General features: G+C 45.1%; 1 protein-coding gene across 1 annotated transcript in view; it reads left to right on the top strand.

The window, feature by feature from the left end:
* The first annotated feature begins 5,150 nt into the window (after nucleotides 1-5,150).
* The window catches only part of SDCBP2 (syndecan binding protein 2), a 48,446-nt gene continuing 47,596 nt past the window's right edge, over nucleotides 5,151-6,000 (top strand). Inside the window, exon 1 of the mRNA XM_073607357.1 lies at nucleotides 5,151-5,238. The gene's annotated coding sequence lies outside the window, so the exon portion shown is untranslated. The remainder of the gene's footprint in view (nucleotides 5,239-6,000) is intronic.

Raw genomic sequence — 6,000 nt, 5'->3', positions numbered from 1 at the left:
AAAAAGAGCGACAATTTTGAAAAAAACTCAGTATTTTTTACTTTTTGCTATAATAAATATCCCCCAAAAATATATTCGGAAAAAATTGTTTTTCCTCAGTTTAGGCCATTATGTATTCTTCTACATACTTTTGTTAAAAAAAAAATCGCAATAAGCATATATTGATTGGTTTGCGCAAAAGTTATAGCGCCTACAAAATAGGGAATAATTTAATGGCATTTTTTATTATTAATTGTTTTCTAATAGTAATGGCGGTGATCTGCGATTTTTATTGGGACTGCGACATTATGGCGGACACATCGGACACTTTGACACTATTTTGGAACCATTGTCATTTATACAGCGATCGGCGCTATAAAAATGCACTGATTACTGTGTAAATGACACTGACAGGGAAGGGGTTAACCACTAGGGGGCGATGAAGGGGTTAAGTGTGTCCTAGGGAGTGATTCTAACTGTGGGGTGGATGGGCTACAACTCGCATGACAGCGATCACTGCTCCCGATGACAGGGCGCAGTGATCTCTGTCATGTCACAAGGCAGAACGGGGAAATGCCTTGTTTACATAGGCACTTCCCTGTTCTGCGGCTCCGTGACACAATCGCCGGGAGACCGGCGGACATCGAGTCCACCAGTCCCGCGGCCACGGTCACACTGTACGCAGCAGGCGCGCGCGCGCCTTCTAGCCCTGACTCTTAAAGGGGACGTACAGGTATGCCCATTTGCCCACCGCTGCCATTGTGCGGACGTATATCGGCATGCAGTGGTCGGCAAGTGGTTAATATATTTTTTGTTGACATTGTGTGCTTGATAAACTGTTGCACTAATATCTTGTGACATTAAAACTATCACCATTTTATTTTATTTTTTTTACTGTTTTGGGGATTTTAGGTGTTTTTCAGGCCTAAAATTATTTTATTTAAGCATGTGGAAAAAAATACAAAAATGGCCCTGGCAGCGAAAGGGTCAACCGGACAACCAGATCTTTGCTGTTATAACCTAAGGCCGGGTTCACACTGCTCTGACATGGAAGTTGGACGCCTTCCGATCCGACTTTTTCCCTACGACTTCATGTACGACTTCATGTCCGACTTCCCTGCAACTTTAATGAATGGGATCCGACTTTGATCCAACCATACCAGGTCCTGGTATGATTCTTGAAGGGGGAACCCCCACGCCCAAAAAATAAATTAATCAAAAACTGTGTTCGCTCCCCCCCAAAATCCATACCAGACCCTTATCCGAGCATGCAGCCCGGCAGGTCAGGAAAAATGGGGGGAGTTTGTAACACTACTTTTTTTTGGGTGAATAAGTAGGGGTACAATGTACCCCTACTCATTCACATAAGGGGGGCGGGATCTGGGGGACAACCTGGTAGTGATCATTGTATTCTGATGGCTGAGAAACCTCCTGCTGTCACCATACAATAGCTCTGCAGGAAAGATTCCCCCATCAACACTGAATATGTTGATGAGGGAATCAAAAATTTTCTTTCCTGCAACCCATGGTTGTAGAAAAGAAAGTTGCAGAATGTATAGCCTGCTTAAAGCGGAGTTCCAAAAAGAGAAGGTGACCCCCTGCCATTTTTTTGGGGGGGAGTGGATACCCTCTTTTCAGAGGGTTCCAGCTCCCACTTCCTCCTGGCGCACCCACGGCGCCGGAAGGAAGATCACCTCTCCCCCCTCCCTCTCGGCAATCATCTGGGACACGTCACAGGTCCCAGATGATTGTGCGGCCAGTCGCAGCGCGGCTCGCGCATGCGCAGTGGGTGCCCAGCTGTAAAGCCACAGCCGGGCGCTCACAGTTACAAATGCCGGCGCCGCAGAGCGGAGGGGGAGACAGGCTTCGATCCCCCGCATCGCTGGACCCTGGGACAGGTAAGTGTCTGATTATTAAAAGTCAGCAGCTGCAGTATTTGTAGCTGCTGACTTTTAATTTTTTTTTAAGCGGAACTTCGCTTTAAGATGCTCTGATGTGCCTCCACTGGACAAATGTCAGTGCAGACAACAGATTTGTGTATCTGTTTTTAAAGCGGTTGTATACCCGCAAAAAAATTTTTTTTTTTTCTACCCCTGTAAAGCAAAAGGCATAATGAGCTAGTATGCACCGCATACTAGCTCATTATGAAATACTTACTTTAGAATGAGGCGTCGGTATCTTACCTGGTCCACGCCGAGGGAGCTGTCATGTTGCCTTGGCATGTCTTCCGGGTATCGCGGTTCCAGCGCTGTGAGTGGCTGAAACCGCGATGTCGTCACTCCCGTGCATGCGCGCGGGAGATTTCTTCCTCGGCAAGGTCCAGCAGTTGCCGGCCTTCAGCCGAGAATCCCCTGTGCGCATGCACCGCTGCAGTCAGCGGCTCATCGCAAGGGGAATATCCCCTAAACCGTAAAGGTTTAGGAGATATTTTTTTTACCTACAGGTAAGCCTTATTATAGGCTTACCTGTAGGTAAAAGTAAATAAAATGACTATACAACCACTTTAATAGGTACATGAGTCTGGGGCACACACTACGTGTGGAGGCCTCTCTGTTACACAGCCTGCAGAGACAGGTACTTTGCCCATCTCTGTACGCCAACCTAGTACAGCTGCACGATTCCGGCCAAAATAAGAATCACAAATTTTTTGCTTAGAATAAAGATCACGATCCTCGTGGCGTAACATCATCTTTCACATTATACAAAAAAAAAAATTGGGCTAACTTTTCTGTTTAGTTTTTTAAATTATTTAAAGTGTATTTTTTCCCCAAAAATTTTGAATGATTGCTGCGCAAATACAGTGTCACATAAAATATTGCAACAACCACTGTTTTATTCTGTAGGGTCTGTGCAAAAAAAAAATATATATATATAATGTTTGGGGGGGGGTCTAAGTAATTTTCTAGCAAAAAATACTGATTTTTAACTTGTAAGCAACCAGTGTTAGAAAAAGGTTTAGTCTTTAACCGCCTCACGCCCGCTGGCCGTCAAATGATGGCCAGGCGGCGCAGCTCTCGTTCTGGGCGGGAGTCATATGACGTCCTCCCAGAACGACCGCTATCGCGCACCCCTGGGGGCGAGCATCGCAGCATTCGGTGGTGCGGTGTGTCAGTCATACACACTGATCTCGGTAAAGAGCCTCTGACGGAGGCTCTTAACCACGTGATCAGCCGTGTCTAATTACAGCTGATCACGATGTAAACAGGAAGAGCCGTTGATCGGCTTTTCCTCACTCGCGTCTCACAGACATGAGTAGAGGAGAGCCAATCGGCTGCTCTCCTGACAGTGGGGGTCTGTGCTGAATGTTTATCAGCACAACCCGCCCGGGACCACCAGGATGCCGCCAGGACCACCAGGTAATGGTACCACCCTGGACCACCAGGTATGCCACCCTAGACCACCAGGGAAATGCCAATCAGTGCCCAGGCAGCGGCCAATCAGTGCCCATCCCCAATGCCTGCCAGTGCCATCAGTGATGCCTATCAATGCCATCTATCAGTGCCGCCTATCAGTGCCACCCATAAGTACCCATCAGTGCAGCCTTTCAGTGCCCATCAGTGTCGCCTATCAGTGCCACCCATGAGTGTCCATCAGTGTCGCCTATCAATGCCCATCAGTGCCGCCTATCAGTGCCCATCGTCAGTGCCACCTCATCAGTGCCCATCAGTGAAGGAGAAAAATTTTATAACAGAAACAAAAGAAAAACTTTTTTTTTTTTCACAATTTTAGGTCTTTTTTTATTTGTTTAGCAAAAAATAAAAACACAGAGATAATCAAATACCACCAAAAGAAAGCTCTATTTGTGGGAACAAAATGATAAAAAGTTTGTTTGGGTACAGTGTAGCATGACCGGGCAATTGTCAATTAAACAGCGACAGCGCTGAAAGCCGAAAATTGGCCTGGGCAGGAAGGGGGTGTAGCTGCCCAGTATTGAGGTGGTTAAAGAGGAGGTCCAGCCAAAAAAAAAAATGTAAAAGTCAGCAGATACAAATACTGTTAATGTATGGACACTTACCTGTCCAGGGAGCCTGCGATGTCAGCACCCCAGCCGATCTTTGGATCGACTCCCGGGTGCTGCCGCCGCCATTCCTGGTACGGGAACCAGGCAGTGAAGCCTTTCGGCTTCACTGTTGGTTCCCTACTGCACATGCGCAAAGCGCACTGCACTTTCTAATCGGCCCGGCGGTGGGGGGGGAAGGAGGAGGGGGCCGAACTTCCAGGAGATCGGGACGCAGCCTGTCTCCCATGAAGTGAGGAAGGGGACCTGTCATAAACGGGTCCCCGTCCCCCCCTCCCCCCTGAAAGGTGCTAAATGTGACACCGGAGCGGGGGGAGGAAGCATATAAGCAGAAGTTCCACTTTTGGGTGGAAGTCAGCTTTAAGTTGGTAAACTGACTTCATTTACAGACGGAAGTTCTTCCCTTTGATCTAAAGAACTAAATTATTACAATGTTCATACTTGCCTTTGCCTAAGCTAAACTTGGCTGTCTTTTTTTTTTTTTTTTGACAGCTGTCAGCTGTGAGCAGAGAACTCTGCACTGAATCGGGAAAATGCCGAGGTAAGATTGCAGGGGGGGGGAGAATCGCGATCTCGATTCTTTAACGATTTATCGTGCAGCTCTACAACCTGGAGTAGGTCCTAGTTAACTCCAGTTTCGTTTTCTAAAAAATAGATAATTTAATAATAATTTAGTAATAATTTTTTATAATTTGCTGCAATTTGTAAAAGTGGTGCTATTAAGAACTACTTGAATCTGCCCCACGCGTTGGTAAAGTCACTAAAACAGGTGGCAGGGATATTTAGGGCTCAGGGCCATAGTGTCAAAAAAGTGTTGTTAGGGATTTCTTGAATTCCCTTCAGTGTCTATAGAAGTCATCTGACTATAATAAACCAAAATGGCAATGGTCGGTAATGCTAACCGCACCTATACATACAGGCTGTACTTTGTATCATGTGGAAGTCACTGACATAGTTAATGTACTGTAGGTAAGCACACATTCCTGTGTGATCTATATATATATTTGTATCTATCACGTGTGTGTGACGTTTGGATCTGATTGTTTAGATTGGCAGAGAACTCGGATTACCTACACAAACCTGCATATTATCTACAACCCGTTCAGCCAGTTACTTCCTTACTGGTGACCTCAATGTCTTGTGACCTGAATGATGTCACAGCCCCGCCTTGTGTCAAGTCCATAAAAGGAGGATACCGGAGAGCAGGTGTGTGACAGTCTCCAGGACACTGCAGGGATTAGGTGAGTGTGATTATACCTTTCCTACTAGTACCAGGGATATATCTCCTCCTTGTTGTATGCATCTAAAGCCAGCCTGTGCATGCTGGTCTTTGTAGTTCTGCGGGAGCAGAATAAGCTGAGTCTCCTTGCTTGCTTGTAAGAGTTGCTTGTCTGGCGGCAGAGGATGGTTGGCTTTCTACTAATGTTCCCAGAGGTGTGCAGGGCATGCTAGAACTTGTAGTTTCCCTCTCTGCCAGTGTCTGACTTGCTCAGGTGTCTCCTTAATTGTCGATCATTTTTTAAATGGAGCTTTGAGAAGCCAGAACTCAACACGTTGCGTGTGATCAATGTTTACCAGTAAATAGAGACTAGCTAACAGGGACCCTCCTTATATTGGTTCAGGAAAATAGAGAGCGAATGGCGAAATTTTTGCTTATACCGTGCCACATCCAATATTCAAGAAAGAAAGAGAAGTTTCCCCTTAAGTGGACTTTTAAGGCAACTAATAGTATCACATGTACAAATATGCAAAGTATAGTAGTAGAAAAAGATTTTATTAATGATTAAACATAGTTAAAAATACATATAGAAATGAAATATTGATTTATCAAATTTCACATAAATCAATATTTCATTTCTATATGTATTTTTAACTATGTTTAATCATTAATAAAATCTTTTTCTACTCCTACACTTTGCATATTTCTACATGTGATACTATTAGTTGCCTTAAAAGTCCACTTAGGGGAAACTTCTCTTTCTTTCTTTATATTGGTTCTGTAG

This window comes from Aquarana catesbeiana, linkage group LG12, assembly GCF_042186555.1.
Source record: "Aquarana catesbeiana isolate 2022-GZ linkage group LG12, ASM4218655v1, whole genome shotgun sequence".
In the NCBI taxonomy this organism is placed as follows: domain Eukaryota; kingdom Metazoa; phylum Chordata; class Amphibia; order Anura; family Ranidae; genus Aquarana; species Aquarana catesbeiana.
This window is presented reverse-complemented; position numbering and strand designations above follow the sequence as displayed.